The sequence below is a fragment of the Anneissia japonica genome, unplaced genomic scaffold (assembly GCF_011630105.1).
Source record: "Anneissia japonica isolate Jap-2015-1 unplaced genomic scaffold, ASM1163010v1 scaffold287926_len136070_cov111, whole genome shotgun sequence".
Lineage (NCBI taxonomy): Eukaryota > Metazoa > Echinodermata > Crinoidea > Comatulida > Comatulidae > Anneissia > Anneissia japonica.
In genome coordinates this window covers 112,862-132,270 of record NW_022683512.1, presented here as the reverse complement: position 1 = coordinate 132,270, position 19,409 = coordinate 112,862, and the positions used below count along the sequence as shown (strand labels likewise).

The 19,409-nt window shown below is 33.5% G+C and overlaps 1 long non-coding RNA gene across 6 annotated transcripts in view; it reads right to left on the bottom strand.

Annotated features, from left to right (window-relative positions):
• Positions 1-19,409, bottom strand: part of LOC117100149 — a 37,312-nt gene that overhangs the window by 3,896 nt on the left and 14,007 nt on the right. Inside the window, exons 9-19 of one of the 6 annotated variants that reach the window (XR_004444090.1) lie at positions 12,676-12,802; positions 11,447-11,699; positions 10,817-11,117; positions 8,856-9,003; positions 8,655-8,698; positions 8,163-8,324; positions 7,120-7,257; positions 4,690-4,812; positions 3,361-3,487; positions 928-973; positions 597-695 (exon numbers count right to left, since the gene is read on the bottom strand). This is a non-coding gene — a long non-coding RNA (uncharacterized LOC117100149). The remainder of the gene's footprint in view (positions 1-596; positions 696-927; positions 974-3,360; positions 3,488-4,689; positions 4,813-7,119; positions 7,258-8,162; positions 8,325-8,654; positions 8,699-8,855; positions 9,004-10,816; positions 11,118-11,446; positions 11,700-12,675; positions 12,803-19,409) is intronic. The other 5 variants (XR_004444084.1, XR_004444088.1, XR_004444086.1 and 2 more) reach the window with 5 other exon arrangements.

Sequence of the window (19,409 nt, the reverse complement as noted above, 5' to 3'; positions counted from 1 at the left end):
AGATGAATGTGTTGACTTACTACGTCTAATAAAAACAGACAACGGTTACGTAAATAATAATAAGACGATTGTTTTATTTGGGAATTACAAACTTAAACGATTTTATTTTTTCTAAAATTAACTACTGCATGCAATTATTGTTCTATACTCAAAATCTATTAATCAACCACGCCTGAAAGACTCTTCGTACTAATAACAATAGAGACAAAGGAGTGTATTCAGATTACGTAAAAGCACGCTTGGATATGTCGTGATGGAACTTTAGTAAGAGCATGGTAAGAGATTATGAATAAACAACTTTACCCGCCCACGTGACCGTTCGTGGACCGCAAGTTCCGATTTTTACCAGGAAGTGTATGCCGAGTAAAATCATTCACGCGTTAATTGAGCACTCGCAGAATAATGGCCCACGCTTTTTACTCGTGAAACACACGCACGATCCACGCGAGGAATGTAGAAAGTCCTCTAGTCAGTACTGTATGATGATATGAGAACGAACCACCATGCACTTTGTTTTTCTATTTGATGTCACACACATTTCTTTGGCGCTATGCATAAGTAGAGGTCAAATATTGATAATCTGAGGGGTACCATACCTGTCACTGTACATTACATGGCTGTGGGGAGAATCTTCAGATCTACAGGCCACACATCCTGTCATCACAAAATGGCTACAGGTCTTGTCTCCCAAACCACTATTCAACAAAATAAATAATTAAAATTATTATGATAAATTTTGGGAATAAACAATCAGTTACTGAAAACATTAATATAATATTATTTTAAAACAATTAAATAAAAATAGTAATAATATTAAAATAATATCCATTAACACTTATTTCAAAACAAATCTATTTAATGCATGTATTAGTATTAATAAAAAGAAAATAATGAATTATCATTAATCTGTCATATACTCTGTCTTACCTGTTTGTTTCTTCAGCATCACTGATGGACACACCCTAGAAGTAAGCTGTAAAGGATTTAACAAATATGTTAATTATATGACAATAATAATAATAATGGTAATGAAAGGGTAAAGTGAATCTAAATTAATTGCTAGTTAGAAATCAGGTCCAGAATTTGCTTCTTCATATCTATGATAACTGTTTTTTGCTTGTTGCTAATAAAACCTCACACAAAGAATACATGCTAAAAATTAAATCTTAGCCACACTAAATTGTCCACAGCAAATGGCATCAAAATCAACTCTAAAATTATTATCATCATTAATAATAAATAATTGTGAAGCTGAAACTCCTGGTAGAAAGATACTTGCTTTGCTATCCCAGGGTCATGGGTTCAGTTCCTGTCACGGAAACAGTTATTAAAGGACATTTTCAATACAGTAATTTAAACAGCAAATGGCATCAAAATCAACTCTAAAATTATTATCATCATTAATAATAAATTATCTAGTGAAGCTGAAACTCCTGGTGGTAGAAAGATACTTGCTTTGCTATCCCAGGGTCATGGGTTCATTTCCTGTCACGAAAACAGTTATTAAAGGACATTTCCAATACAATAATTTAAACTTTTAAACAGATGTAGCACAGAAAATATATTCTCTAACAACAAACAGCTTACCAAGTATCTATTACTACTACTATTATAATTATAAAAATATGTACCTTAAAAAAATTATCCATCAAAATTATGAAATATGAATAATCGTAATTCAATAACAGAGTGATGCAAAATGGACATGGTTTTTTATCAAAATAGATATTGACAAAGCTCAATAATTCTTTATGAGTTTCTAAGGAGAATTATATATTTCAGTATTCATAAACATTTAATAAGATACCTTTGATTTGAAAAGTCACATAATAAATGCATATCCTTCCGGTAACGGAGTGACGGTAACAGAGTGACATGCAGTTTGTTGAGCATACAGTAGTGCAGTACAAATCTCAACTGGTATTGCAAAGTGAAATTGTACACAATAGGCCTATAGCTAGCATCATTCTTATTTATTTTTGTTTTACCCTGCATTTTTCAATGGTCTCTGAGAAATGATACCAGCTATCTCTATTTTCCATGAACACAAATGGTAACGATTGCACTATTTGTGATTTGCTAACTATACCATAATTATCAGTGCAACTTTTTACAATAAAGATAGTTGCTTTCTCATCAAATTTGTGAAGATGTACAGTACCATGCATTACTGAAATTCCTGTTTATTATCAAGTACTTCTGCATCCTGTGCAACATTATTCTACCAAAACAAAATCAAGGCTTGATTGGCTAACTGTGTTATTGAGTATGGATGTAGTTTTTTACATAGTTGATAAAAATTGATAGTTTAAAATAGAAATTTGGTTTAACAAAGTTTTTAGGTGCTGGCTTGTGATTTGAGGCAAGCGATTGCACTTCCCAATACTGAAATTTCTTAGTAGACATTACTCATTTTAATAGATTCCACCATATGTCATTTAGTAGATTTAGCCCTACTGACTATTGAACGCCTACTAATATGTAGGTTTCAGTAAATTTTCAGTAGATTTTAGTAGTTTTACGCTTTACTAGCATATTTCGCGGAGGTCTTCAATAACAATAAATATTAATAAACTACATTACCATCTACCTATCAGTGGTCTACTGATAAAGTACAAATTTTTCTATCAGTCCCCTTAATAGATAAACAAAAACTACAGAATCTGATATGTTAATTTCATCTAATTATTGGGCCTACATAATATCTTCTTAAATAGCTAGACACAAACCTACTTATAAAATTATGAACTTAAAATTATAAATTGATAACAACTATTTAGCACATATCTAATAATAGATATATTACTATTGCCAACCCTTTGTTATGCCCATCTATTTAAGTCTAATAAATACCAACTACAGTAATAAATAGATATGTATAAACTGTTAATAAACTATTTGTGATCTATCATCAGTAGACAAAGACTACTAAAGTTACTACTAAGGTAGTACCAAAGGAAGAAATCCTTAGTAGACATGAAATGAAAATCTATTAACAGCCTATTATCGTCTACAAGAATAGAGCTTTGCCTAGAAACTATCTATGTCTACTAAAAAATATCTGTATAGGGACCACGCTATCACTCACCTAAACTGCTCTTCAGGGATGTGAAAAAAATAGAGCACTTTGGGTATGAATCACTCACCTTAATTTCTAATAAAAAACCCAAATACGATGGCAATTAATTCTTTCTGCTAGGATGTATTTGTTGTTGCTTTTAACTCCAACACCACTTTTAAGTCTACAGTAGTAATTATGTAAAATATATACAACTATCTATTACACAGAAGCTTAAATTCCCCCTCCGAAAACAACCATTCGCCTAAACAAAATTAGGTGTGTGTTTGTTAATAGCTCACCTTAAGTAAAATATATATTTGGCGGCCATCTTGGATTTCTGCAACCGCTAATGGCTATAATTAGTGAAGCAGAAAATCTTGGTAGAAAGATACTTTCTTTGCTATCACAGGGTTCTGGGTTCAATTCCTTTCACAGAAAAAATTAAAAAACAACATTTCCAATAATTTCAACTTTTAAACAGATGTAGCACAGAAAATATATTCTCTACCAACAAACACTTAGGCCTCATAAAACAAATTAGTTTATCACCCTATCAAAGAATAAAAACTGATGAGGGAGGGAGGGGTCTTTTTTTTGCCAACCCCGCCCCCATTTTACCAATGTTCACGAGTAAATCAATGGTTAGGGACAATATAAAGAAAGTCATAGGAAAATAATCAATTTTAGGTATATTTTAAAAATATGTTTTTGTTGTACCATTAAACAATTTGCAAGAATTCCTGAGCTTTTCAAGTGAAAAAAGATGGAAAAACAACAGTTTTAAATAAAAATATAAGTTGATTGAAGAAAAAAAAATCATAATTTCCCCAAAAGTGATGAGGGGAGGGGGGGGGGGATAAATTAATAATTATGAGGCCTTACCAAACTATTACTACTACTACATTTCCAAAAATATGTACCTTAAAAAAATGATTCATCAGAATTATGAAATATGATTAGTAACTTCGGTATACAGAGTGATACAAAATGGACATGGTTTTTTACCAAATATTCATTGCCAAAGCTCTATGAATTCTTTATATGATTTTTTAAGGATAATTATATATTTCAGTATTCATAAACCTTTTATGAGATACCTTTGATTTGAAAAGTGGTTGATACAATAATGACATGACATAATTAATGCATCCTTCTGGTAATGGAGCGACGGAACAGAGTGACATGCTTGGTCATGCATCACATGGTGTGTGTTTGTTAGCTCATCCTTTAGTAAACTATATATGTTGTACTGTAGTTAAGTCGGTTAACACTGCACTGCCATTGGTCCTCAGGGCCCCAGTTCAAATTTCCAATTAGAATGAGGACAGATAAAAAATTAATATTATTATTAAGATACTCTAACAACTGTGCTATGAGGCCACACTACCTAGTAGGATTTAGTTAACCCCATCAATCATTAGTATCTTTGTGTTTATTTACTATTATTCACAATTCAGAATTGAGATTTTAAGCATGTAATTGTAGTAATTACTATGCCATTCAAAGTCACTTTTGATTTTTTCTTTTGACTGTTTTTGTTGTGATGCTCTTTCATTAGGTTGACTTTACAATAATTTTTAAAACAAAATTCAAACAAATTAACACAAAGAAATAAAATGCTCTATTACCTCTTTACTGTTGTTGTTGTCTTGCTTAGGTCGTTCTAATCTTTAAGAAGAGCGTTCGTTGAGATCCGCCTATAACTATAGACCGGTGAGCCTATCTTCATAGAGTGTAAGACTATGGAGTCCCTTGTTCGAGAAGCAGTAATGAATCGTATGGAGAAAAAATAATTTGTTTTCACGTCATCAACATGGCCCTAGAGCAGGTCGCTCTTGTTGTACAGAATTGTTAGAGGTCAACAAGTGGACAATATGGATTGACGATAATGACAGTTTTGACTGTGTATTCTTAGACTTCAAAAAAGCCTTTGACAGTGTCCCTCGGACCAGCGAAGGACACACTTAGGAGATTTGAAGATTTAAGATTGAAGCATTTCTTTCAGGCAGGTCTCAACGTGTTGTAGTAAATGGAGTCAAATCTGCCAGCATTTCAGTTTCTAGTGGTATTCCTCAGGGAAGTGTGTTAGGTCCAGTGTTATTTAACATCTTTATAGATGACCTCCCTGATGGTATTGACTCTCATGTAAAAATCTTTGCAGACACTAACAGTTTTTAGAATAGTTAACAATCTCGCATACGCTTTTGCATTACAAAACGATATTGACAAGTTTTATGATTGGTCCTTGCTATGGCAAATGCCATTTAATATAATAAATGTAACGTTATGCACCAAAATTTCCAATATTGTATGGGCATAGGCCAGGATAGGAACATTTTGCAAAATGTCAATAAAATCATGGACTTAACTCTTAAAGCTAATAAGAAATTGGGGTTGATCAAACGTTTTTTTCAATACTTGGATAGGAAATCCTGTTTTCATCTTTACGAAGTGATAATCAGACCCTGGCCTAGAATATTGTAGTCCAGTGTGGCAACATATTTTTCATCAGGATTGTGACAAATTGGAAAAAAGTCCAGCAACAAGCGACGGAAATGATTTGGGAGTTTCGATCGAACAGCTACGAATCACATCTAAGCATTTTAAATATTCCAACCCTACATTTTAGAAGATTGAGGTCTGCATTAATTCAAGTTTTCAGGTTATTTACAGAATATGATAATATTGAAAGTACCCAATTTTTTAAGGTAGCAGAAAGTTTGAGGACAAGAGGTCATAAATTGAAGTTGGCAAAAGGCTTTGCTAGACTAAGAGTCCATTAGAAATTTTTTTCAATTTACATTGTTAATTCATGGAACAATCTGCCAAAGAATATTATTGAGTCTGAAACACTGAATATATTCAAATCTCGATTGGAAGTGCATTGGTGTCGTCACCCGCTGAAGTTCACCCCTACGACCGATTCAAGGATTGTCATGTACAGAGGGACACACAAGCCTAAGGACTTAATACGTCTCAATAGCAAGGTAGAATAATAATGATAATATTAAGTATAAAAATGATGATTATGATAAAGATTATGATTATGTTTAAGCCAGGCTCTGGAGGGAATTAAATTATAGCTTTTTTTTCTCAGTTTTTAAATATTCAAAAATGTGTCTCATTAACTGTTCTCAAGGTTTTTGTTAAACAGCCTTTTGAGTCTTAAAAAAATCAGTTGTACAACTTATCAATTGTGTTGTTCATCTGGAGCCTGGCTTTATTGATGGTGATATTGATGAAGAGGATGATGAAGATGATGCTGATGATAATTGTATTGATGATTGTGTATTCAGTATCAGGCGATGTCTGAAGTATAAACATGCTGTATTATAACAGCCAGTCACAAGACAATAGATGGATTTAGCGATTGGCATCACGTGACCTAACTTGGGTGTTGGATATAAACAGTCCACTGACACAGCAGTGTTTTACATGGAGATTTACAGTATATCTTCTATTCAATATTTTCTATGTGATGTAATGTATGCGTTGCAAATGATATAATAAATTGAATTGAATTGAATCGCGGCCGTCCCTTGTTTATTGCTGTTAATAAGCTCATCATAATTCCTAGCAAACTATACCAAATTGATTGGAAATTAAACTTTAGAATTTTGCCTTAATGTTTTGCTAAAGCTGCAAACATTGAGATTTTTAGACAAATGTTTGGCCTAGGCCCCTGCACATCTACATATTTAGGTATGCATGATGGGCTTCGACCCACGAACTACGCTGCGATGTTAAGGCCAGCTTTATGGTTTATGAAGGATCACTTCAATTTCGAAGCGTACATTCAGGAGAACGCTAGGATAAGTAAATAAACACTATTTTGAACAATCGTATTGGCTTTCTTAGCCATTTATTACCCCATGCTATCACACTGCAATGTTTTTCATGTATACCCAAGTTCGGTCATGTGACCGCCTGTAAACAGTAATCATCGCTAAAACCCTCTATTGGTTTTGGATCTGTAAATTTTCAACAACATTAATGCATTTTGTTTGGCTCGCAAAAATAACATGAACACAAGAATGAAGCACTTCAAAGTAACTTACATGCAGCTGTTCTCACGTTTCCATGGCTTGTAATTTTGTTTCACAGACCTATCCCACATCTCTTTCAACCTCAGTTTGAGTAAGTTCACCATCACGTCGAAGGTCAATACTCAGGTGGGCCTTGCCTATGCTTTAGAACTACAGTAGATGCAAATATAGAGAAATTATTCAATGTTTGCCCTATATGTAGTGTGCTATTTGCATTTTTATCTGTTTTTTTCAATTATAATGTTTCAGATTTTTTTCAAATTTTTTTCATGTTAATTTTCATGTTAATTTATGAATTAAAATAGATATATAAACAAACAATATGGAATGCAAGTTTTGTAAAAGTCTCTATAAGACACAGATTTTTGTGTTGCTCATTCAATCAGATTGTTTCGCTTAAATATGGTTTAGAAGATTTAGTCTTTATTTTTAGAGGTGAAGCGTTTTTCCGCAGCAGTCCACATGCTTAATAGTTGCTGCTGGGGAGAGAAGCAATGCAGATAAAGTGCTTTGCTCAAGGAAAGCCAAACACACAGCAAGGGATTGAAACCCTGACTTCATCAACACTTTTCTTGACACTCTACTTAATAAACCAATACATTTTTTTTTTTTTTGAAATACCAAGATGGTGTCCAATGATGGGTAGTTTTACCAGAATGTGTACCTCAAGACAAAAACTGCATCGGGTCCAGCCATCATCAGGGACAAAAACAACTCCCTCAGACATTGGCTGCTGAGGGGAGGGTGTTGTGGTTACCCAGCAAGACAAACAACGGATGAACTAAGGGAGGATGAGATCTTCGAGTCAAATGTCAACCATGTTCACTTTAAAGAATAGGCTTTAGGTTATTATCTTTTTTCAATACAGAATCATTAGTAGCTGAACTGCCAGAATCAGAACTGAAGCCAAAACCACCATCCACTTTTGCTTTCTATTTGATACGACACGATCATTACTTGGCGCTATGCATATAGAAATAGTCAAGGTTCTGGTTCTGGTGGGCAAAAATTTAGGAGTATAACAGGTCAAATATGATAATTTGAGGGTAACACACCTGTCACCATGCATTGTGTGGCTGTGGAGAGAATCTTCAGATCAGGCCACGCATCCTGCCAGCACACACTGGCTACAGGCCTCTGTCTCCCAAATGCATTATTCAACAAATTAAATAATTAAAATGAATATGATAAATTTTGGGAATTAAATACATCTGTTCCTGAAAAATATTAATAATAATATAATTATTTAAAAAATAAATAAAAATAAGAATAATATAATAGTAATTTTAGAATAATAACAATTTAATGCTTATTTCAAAATAATAATCTACTTTTGAGAATTAAAAAAAAACTCTGGACTAGAAAAGATTAATATATTATAATCATTTAAAAAAAAAACAAGTGAAAATAAGAATAATAATAGTAATATTAAAATTATATCCTTTAATACTCATTTCAAAATAAGAATATATGCATGTAAGTATATAAAAAATAAATAATGAATAATCATTAATCTGTCATATACTCTGTCATATACTCTGTCTTACCATTTTGTTTCTTCAACATCATTGACAGATTCGTTAGAAGTAACCTGTAAGGGATTAAACAAACATGTTATTAATAACAATAATAACTTCAATGATGGTAATGGAAGGGTATGTTTTTTTACAAAAATATATATTGCCAAAGCTCTATGAGTCCTTAATATAATTTTCTAAGGATAATTATATATTTCAGTATTTATTAACCTTTGTTTTTAAGATGCATCTGATTTGAAAAGTGGTTGATACATAATTATGACATGACATAATTAATGCATTCTTATCCAGTACTGAATGACATGCAATTTGTTGACCATATGGGCAATACAAATCACAACTGGCTGTGGTAATGCATCTGAAATTGTAAACAAGTACCATCCTACTATTATTAGTAATTCTTCCTTATTTTACCTTTGCATTTTTAATGGTCTTTGAAAAATGATACACATCTATTATCCATGAATGCAAATGGTAACAATTACATTATTTATGATTTGCTAGCTATACCATAATTATCAGTGCAATATTTAACAACAAAGACAGTTGTTTTCTCATCATATTTGTGAAGATGTACCACGCAGTACTCCAATTACAGTTTATTATCATGTATTTTTGTAACATGCGCAACATATTCTACCAAAAAAAAAAAAAAAAAAAACAAGGCTTGATTGGCTAACCGTGTTACCGAGGATGGATGCAGTTCTTTGGATAGTTGATAAAAATTGATATTTTAAAATATAAATCTGGTTCAACGAAGCTTTTAAGTGCTGGGCTTGTGATTTGAGGCAAGCGATTGCACTCCCATACACCATCACTCACCTAAACTGCTCTTCAGGGGTGTGAAAAAAATAGACCACATTGGGTATGAAAATCACTCACCTTAAATCTAGTAAAAAAAAATCATGTGGAGTGGATGGTATTCCAGATTAGAGCAATGTTTTATTGAAAACTTGTATATTTATATTATGGTCAGAAATGCCATTGCAATGGCATGGCGTCGAAAATTATGTTCACCATAAATACTAGACTTGGTTCCAGTCCCTAATCTTTGTCTTAATCAGTTGAAATGCTTAAGAATAAATCGATTTTGGCACAAATGGCGTTCCATATTACTTATTTGCATGGCGTTCCATAGTATACTTTTTCTGGGATTAATTCTCATCAAAAAAGTTTCTCAACATAAACTGACGCTGGTGGCGCTTTCCGAAATGGGCTAATGTACAACGCCTTTACATTAGTTCTGGCCTCGTTGGTACCATCATCATTTTATCTAGAGACGAATCTCATAGGCCCAGCTCGTCCCGTCCACTACACCAGCTGTAGGTGGTTAATTCATGTTTCGCCGCGCTAATCAAATTTCTCTTTGCTCTTTGGAATAGAGACGGGCTGCTCCTCTTTTTGGTGACATTCACTTGTTTTTAAAAATACTTAAACGTACCAGCGACAACTCCCATAGCTTATCCAGGTATACATTGTCTTCAATTTTGTGTCGCAGTTGCGAGAGCATGACAGCTTTTCCGTCGGCCTAGGCCTAGTGGTGGGCTGATAAATGTTCTAGTCTTTAAAATACTGAGCCTCGCGTGAACCTAAGGCGGTTCGCAAACCAAATACTTTCTAGACTGCAGCTTTTCCACGCACTCGATCTTGTGCGCAGAACAAAAAATTCTCTGGAATACAGCTTTTTTGGCGTTTTGGTTGGTGTTTTGTTTTCCCCCATTAACAATGTACCACGATATTCCACACACCTGCACTTACGGTACCATGTCCCAACTTCCCGACTTCTCTCTACATTCGTGGCACCAAAACGAGAACCGTTTGATTGGTTGACCTTCCGTCATAACATTCACCCTATTGCCAAATACGGCATCCTAAAAATTACGTCATGCTTGTCACGGCCAGCGGTCTGCATTCGATTTGACTCACTCTTTTACAAGTCTCCAATTCTCATCAAAAAAGTTTCTCAACATAAACTGACGCTGGTGGCGCTTTCCGAAATGCGCTAATGTACTACGAAAAATCCATAAATTAGAGACTTGTGGCAAGTCTACATAAATACCTAATGCATGATTATTTATTGTAAAAGCAAATTAACATAAAAGCACACTTACAGGCTGATACTCTACAATGTAAAAATTACCCACAATGCAATTTAAAATGATGTAAATTACCTTTATTATAAAGGAACAATATTTCCATGCAACTACCAAAACACAAGCAAATTAATTGAGCTTTTATTCAAAAAGAAGGAATCATATAATTTTTATGATTCTTCCTATTCAAATATTATCTCATGTCGGTATTCTTGTGCTGAAGACCCCAGTTGAAACCCGGCTAGTAGCAGGTTTTAAACGGTTTCTGATCACTTTGCTCCTCGAATAACCCTTATATTGAAAGTTCAGCGGGTTAAGGACAATGTTTGTATCCATATGTTGTAGTTAAGTCAGTTAACACTGCACTTCCATTGGTCCCCTAGTTCAAATTTCCAATTTACAATTAGAATGAGAAAAATAAAAAAAAATAATATTATTATTAAGATTACTACTCTAACAACTGAGCTATGAAGCCACACTACCTGGTAGGATTTAGTAAACAACCTCATCATAGTTTCTTTGTGTTTATTTACTATTATTTTTATTCACAATTCAGAATAGTAGATACATATTATGCCATTCAAAGTCATTTTTTATGTTTTATTTTGACTGTTTTTTTTAGATGCTCTTTCAATAGGCTGACTTCACAATATTGTAAAACAAAATTCAAGCAAATTAACATAAACAATTTAAAAGATGCTCTATTACCTCTATACTGTTACTATTCAATGTTTCAACTGCATTCCTGACTATCATAGAGGGCGCTATTGAGATTAAACTCATCATTCATGCTGTCATATGTAGACTGGGTACTCTGCTCAACTTGCTGGCTTTTAATTGGTTCATCTGAAACCAGCGAGGCCCTGCTTCTATTCACCATAGACTTTACTGTGCTTTCGTATATAAATGAATTTTTCTGTCTTTCGTGCAAAACTTCTGAAATAGATTGTGGTATATTTTGCTGAAAACGACAAAAATTGATTAATGCATAATATAACTAACATGTAAAAGACATCTCAAAAAATCATCTAATCAATATACATACTGTTGTTAATAGATTTATATTGTATTTAACATCGGTAAAGTTATGATCAGTGAGAATCAAGGATACTGGAAATTGTGGGCCCTGATGGGGGAGCGAAGATGAAGTGGGGGTACTGTACTGGCTCGATGACTAAGTGAGGGGGAGCTACAGTAACTCGCAAAAATATTAGTCAACCAGAAATACAGATTTGAAACACCAAAGTTGGATGTAATTGCAACAAAACGTTTTTCCATGAATATATATAATTAAAATTTATCTCTACAACATACAAAAAGTTCACCAAAATACACCCACGGGGAAGGTGATTTTTATAGCAAAGAAAACTGAACTACTGTACTTCACTTGGCTGCTATGCTCTGCCTATGATAATGTGTGCAGTATCTAGGTTACCAAACGCTTTAATTTGGCTTCTGCTCCCACTTCTGATTGGTTAACCTTACCTTACCTTACAGTCTGCGCACACTCTATTACTAAAAGTTACGTCACACGTCCCACTGAAATTTGTTTTGTGTTGAATATTAGCCTAAAAGCAGTAATATTTGATTAGATGCTCAGTTATATGAATTATATGAAACGTACAATTAATACTACAGTTGGTGAGGCCTGCCCTATGCATGCCGACCCAGCTGAGACTCGGGAGTCGGAAAACGTATGTGAGATTTTCATAAATATAGGCATAGGCCTACTAATAATAATATAAGTTTTCTTACCTAAAAACATATCAGGGATTTTTCTCCTGACAGTAAAACTTACTTAATACTACTGCTTTGTTTTTCTTTTGCATTTGCACATAATAATAACAGGCGGACTTGTAGCGCAAATAAACAAGGTCTCAATGCTTCCCCCAAAAAAACTACAGTATCACATGAATAGGAAGGGTGGGTGCACATACCTGTCTCCAATTGTTCTTTTTGGTTTCCAGTAACCAAATTCTCCATTGAAGACCATTTCTTTCATATTAACATACGAGTAGAAATCAATAAGATGTTTGAACTTGGAAATCCTGGAACCACTATGCGCTAATAAAGAAATTAAGATATTTTCATATGATACATTTCATCCTGAAGAAGTTACTGCAAATGCTTGGTGTTGAATAAATTATGTAAAGTATTAGTATCAGTAACTGCTGTTTTAGTTTTTACTTTATGGTTCAGATTAACACGGCAACTTTAGGGGTCCTAAAGCTGGTTTTCCACTAGGCGAATATATTCGCACAAATCAAAGTGTCGGTTAACTTCCTGAGCTCTGATTGGTTGCGCATTTTTTCACTTCACAAAAACTCTGATAGGAATGTGAATGCGCATGAACCAACGCTTTCGCTTCGCAAGAACAGATTCGCCTGGTGGAAAACAGGCTTAAGGTGGAAGAAGCAACTGGTGGGAGGATGCTGCAGGGGTGCAGATGGTGCAATCGCAATCTCCTAAATTGTATTATAAGTCAATCGTGACGTCATCACTGCAACTATTATTGAACTTCCACAGTCCAATAACATTTCATATCGAGTATAAACGGTATATAATAATTCTTGTGGTACACCATGTAGATATCTATGTGGTGTACCGCAAGAATTTATATATTGATACTCTTCGCCATGCAAACCTTCAAACAATACTATAGGGAGGGCATTAATTTCTAAAATTTATTAAGAAAAATAATCATTGTATTATATTTTTGACAATTATTGGTAAGGTTTTTAAGGTATGAAAGTGCATTTTCTGGGCACCCAGAAAATATTCTCAAAATGTTCGCCCCTCAGGTGCGAAAATTTGACTCTCATGCACCCATGGGTGCAGATCATGGGGAGCTGGGTACATGTCCACCCTTGATATATTTTTAAGGGGGAGGGGGTTTGTCCCCTCACTTTTCGTCTGCAATGCAATTTCATATTAAGTCAAGAAGATGCTTGAAAATTGTTGCAATAAACTGCATAAATGAAAAGGTACATCATATCTTATTGCAACATACCGGTATCTCTGCCCACAAACATCATCTGAATTACCTATAATATATGACTCGAGTGAGCGTGCCTTATTTGAAAAGTATGAGAATAAAAGTGCAAAGATAAGATTGGTTTTCAGCACATGTAAAGTAAATACATCAAATACAATTAAGATTCATTTTCTATGGTACAATATATCACAGCAATGTATTAGATCGATGATGATGAATTATACTATACAAGAGTGTCATATCCAGCAATCTAGAGGTACTATTTCCCCAAATTTTATCACCGCCTCAGTCCAAATTATAGTGGGGTAGAGATGGGTGTGGACTCACGGTTCTGAATGCAAAAGTAAATGCATCAAAGCCAATGTTTTTAAGTTGTATTTTCTATAGTACCATACATCAAACATATTAATTTAATTAATATGTTTGATATACGGTACTATAGAAAATTTGAACTTAAAAACATTGGCTTTGATGTATATGGTTGTCGGAAATAAATTTGTTGGCGCTTCATTTTGACTAAAAAATGGTGATGTGATGATGATGAATTTTAATATATGAAAGTTTCTTGGAAACTAAACATCACTTTATAGCAATAGAATACATGTCATGAAAGACGGGCAAGAGTTTTCACCCTCTCAGGTGAGCAATATTGTATCGACAAAATTGGCCAGTGCCAACTATCAGAGCTTTTTTGCTCAAAACTTGTTCTTTTAGTAGTGTTAATTTCATCTTTAAAATGTGTTCAAATATTTAAAAATTTAGTAATCAACATCATTATTAGTTTCTCCATGTTCACAGTTTAGAATTGAGATTTGATTTTAAGCATGTAACACTTAGTTTCTATGCCATCAAAGACATTTTTGATGTTTTCTTTTATTTTGACTGATGTATTTTTGTGATTCTCTTTTAATTTATGTTGACTCAGAAATTGACACACAAAATAAAAAGATTCCAAAAAAGAAGAAAGATGCTCTATTATCTCTTTACTATTAGTATTCAATGTTTCAACTGCATTCCTGACACTATGGGCGCTATGAGATCAGACTCATCATTTATGTTATCATATGTGGATTTATGTTATCATAGTGGCTTGCTGGCTTTTAATTGGTCCATCTGAAACCAGCGAGTCCCTGCTTGTACTCACTATAAATTTTTCTGTACTTTCATTTGCAGCAGAATTTCTCTACTTTTTGCATAAAACTCCTGAAATTTATGGTGGTATCATTTTCTGGAGGACCAGGAAAAATTGATTGATGCATAATAACAACCACAGACCCTATTGTGATAAAACTAACGTGTAAATAAGACATCTCAGAAATTCATCTAATCAATACACACACTTAATTCTGTTATTAAATATATATTGCATTCAACATCGGTAAAGATCAGTGACATATAAAGGAGTCTGGAAATGTTGGGGGTTGGGGCTGAGGGGGGAGTGAAGGTAAAGTGGGGGGAGTCTTATACACATCTGAGCTAGCTCACAAAGATAAGGTGATTTTTATCTACTTGAGATAATTTATTTCTTTTGCTTTGAACATTATCAATGGAGGAGGTGCAAGTGTTTAGAGAAGGCGAGTGAAATCTATATACAGTATGCCACTGCCATGATTTAACTTTTTATGTTTTTTATGAATTTTACATATGTACTGTTTTTTTTTTAACCTTTAATTGGGTTTCTTTTTTTTTTTTGACAAATAAAGTTTCTCTATTTTAATAAAATCAAAAGGGTAGGCCTACTGGGTTTTGCTACAGCCTATGGATGTGTGCAAAACCTACTTTAAAACACTTAATGGCTCCTGGGGAGTACTATCAAATCAACCAAGTATAATGTGTAAGGCTGGGGTTTAGCCAGAAAAACAAAATAGGCTGCCCAAAATGGAAGCTAGTGGGATTGGCCCTGAGCCGATGGGTGGGCCACGCAACCTCCCAAACTAGAAAATTATGATCTTTAGAGGCATTTAAAGGTGTTTAAATGTTGGAATTTTGTATTCAAAAGAATAGTGTTGAATTAGCTATTACAAAGATATTTTGGTTTAATAGTCACTCACATAATGTTTCAAGGCTATGAGAATAATCTACTCTAGGGCCTCCGAATCGACACTGACCGATAGGCCAAACCTACTGTATTTTGTTGACTAATAAAATTTACCTTGTGACGTTAACGACAACAAATCTTCTTTACGGTATTCATGAATAAATTATAACCAGAGAGTTACGAACACCAGCAATATTATGTCAGAGAACCGAATTTTAAGTACTGTACTTGCAGAGCCACGTGCATGCGTTGTGGGCGACTCAGAACCGTCAATTTTCAAGAGAGTATACGTTTTAAACATGACGCATGTTGTTAGTGAACTTTTCACAGACGTAGGCAATGGTTAAGCGTTATATTTTTGGGAATCCCCACCGAATATTGGTATGAAAACAATATACATTCAATCAATAAAGGTTGCTTTTAAAAAACGCAAATATGATTTAGCTTTAGTTGAATATATTATTCGATAGAATTGAAGAATATAAAGAATTTGCTAAAGGTAGACCTGGCCCAATTAGGCTAGGCTCAGCTGATTAGGTCAAAAGGTAAAAGTGGCCGTCCTAAACAATTGATGGCCATCCAAAAGACGGGCGGACGGCTCACTGGCTAAGCCTATGGTGTAAGGCCACACTGCAACCACAATGGGCTCTAGAAGTAGTGTAATTTGTGGATTACTATAAACTTCGGGTGTGTCCAAGGCTCACTATAGGTTAAGCCTATGTGTGACCCCCAAGGGTTTCTGCCTTGCTGAGGGCTGCTGGGTGGATTTAGTGGCATAAATTGTCTCATCTCCTTCATAGTAATTCTTAAAAGAAAAAAAAAAAAGAATAGATGACCTCCTGCTTTTGATTTTTCTCTCGTAAAGCAAAAATTATTAAATGCTGTTTAATATTTGGATTCGCATAATAATAAGTAGACCTATAGTGCAAGCAAACAATATGCTTTTCCTATTAAAACTTATGAAAACCTAAACTAAGTGAAAACCCTCACTGTTTTCTACATTACGTTTCCGTTCCTTGGCACGTATTGGCCAAGGACATTTATTTCAACTTTTATATAAGGCCTTTGGCCCAAATAAAACATAATAGCTATTTACAGAGGGAATGATCACTTCTACGTTTAAATGAGTGATAAAGAAATTTACATAAACAACTTATTGTATTGATATCAGTAATGGACATTAATTGAGTAAACTTAACTTTGGATGGATTAACAATAAAATACTTGAATATATAATGTTTACGAATATCAGTGTAAATTATCCATGGCCCGATGACCCTTCCTAAAACCTGCTTGTTCCTGATGAAATAAATTATTATCTTCTGCCCAATTATTTAATCTAATATTTATTATGTAAAGAAAAACCTTACCAAGTAGTGGAATCAATGAAATGCCCCTATAATTACTGGGATTATTTTTGTTACCCTTTTGTAAATCGGAATAATGAGACTTGTTGCCCATTGGGTAGGATATATTCCCGTTTTAAATATCACGTAATGAAATTTTGTAATTAAATCAATAACAAAATCTGGTGAGTGGATAAATATTTCAATGATTAATCCATCAATTCCTGGTGCCTTTCCTCTCTTTTGTAATTTAAAAGCTTGTTGTACTTCATCAACGGATATTTCTTCATTTAAATTGTTTAAATTTCTGTTAAATTCCGCTTGGAAATTTTCAGTTTGTAAATGATCATTGTTATTAATATTAACGTTTTCAAATAAAGTTTTAAAATGTTCGAAGAATAAGCTAATTGGAATTTCATTGGATGAATCATAACATTTGTTTTTTAGTTTAGACCAAAACAATCTCCCATTATCGTGATTTAAAGATTTAATAAATTCGTTTTGAGCATTTTTTTTATAAGACTTCTTTTTAGATCTAAGTAATTTTTTGTATTCTTTTTTCATTTTATTATAAAAATTAAACATGGACTGAGTACGATCTATTCTAAATATATTTAAAATTTGTCGGACACGTCTTTTTAATACCAGGCACTCTTTATCGAACCACGTATTGTTGTTTTTAACATTCTGTTTTTTATCTGGGCCATGTTTGGAAATACCTTTACATACGTGATCAAATAAATTGCAAAATGAAGAAACGGCACTATCTATGTTACATGAATCTAAAAAAACAATAATAGTTTGTTTCAGGTCATTAATTAAGCGATGATTCCACCTTAAATTGAAAGTACGTAAATATGCATCAGACCAATCAAAACGCTTTTGCTTATTAACAGAAACAGATGCGTGTTGATTATTATTCTGCGGTGTGATATCAAATAAAATAATATTATGTAACTGACTTATTTATGTCTTTTTATATTTTGATTATATTTGACTTTGTACTTGAGTATGGTTTTTAATTGTACTTTTGATGTTTCCTTCTGTGTTTTCTTGTTTGTGTTCCTTTGTACATTTGAACTACAACTACTTGGGCTGCTACTGTACTTATGGGGCTTTTTTTTAAAATAAAGAATAAGAGTTTATCATTGTTAAAAAAAAAACCATTGACTAGGATAAAGATTTCCCATACGAATAGAATATACGAATGGTACTGGGTAAAAGACAACTTGATATCTTGCTTCGAACAAGGTATCCATTCGTAGAAGTCTTACGAAGATAAGCCTATCCAATAGTGACATTAAAGGGTTGGGACCAGGACATACCTTCGACTTTAGATTGACAAAGATTGAGATATCTTAAATAGACACAATGTATACACAGGTGAAGTTCTAGAGTCCAGTTAAGATATGTAATAATGTATCAGATGACATATAATCATATATATATTTATTTAAACATTATGCATCAATGTATTAATATTAAAATAGATTTAACATAAATATGGAAGAAGCATGAAGAAAGAAGAATAGGAAAGAAACTTAGAGCAGCTGAAGTATTTACCAAAAATAAACAATAATAATTATTTTGTCAATATTGCATCACGTTTTTGTGAAAAACTTTTAGTCTCTAATCTTCAGAGGTCGAGGTGCCGGCATCCTACATGTTTCATACATGCGACTTCCAAGATTTCTTTATATGAAAAAAGGGTGTAAAGCTTTTAGTAATGCTATAAAGGCCAAGAAAAAAAATAAAATAAAAAAAAAAATTTGGATGATTCTGGAGAATATGAATCTTGCCTGGAATGATTTAGTAGTAGTGCATATGAACAGGCTGAGAATAGGCTAGGAATTGTGTTTAACAATAAAAACGCACCCACGGCAAGACCCTCTGGCAGTGTATGACAGTTGCTTTTGAGTTCATAAAATCTATAATGTGAGTGTGCGTATAGAATAGCCTAATAATCTATAATGCGAGTGTGCGTATAGAATAGCCTAATAATGTATAATACGAGTGTGCGTATAGAATAGCCTAATAATCTATAATGTGAGTGTGTGTATAGAATAGCCTAATAATCTATAATGTGAGTGTGCGTATAGAATAGCCTAATAATGTATAATACGAGTGTGCGTATAGAATAGCCTAATAATGTATAATGTGAGTGTGCGTATAGAATAGCCTAATAATGTATAATGTGAGTGTGCGTATAGAATAGCCTAATAATGTATAATGTGAGTGTGCGTATAGAATAGCCTAATAATGTATAATGTGAGTGTGTGTATAGAATAGCCT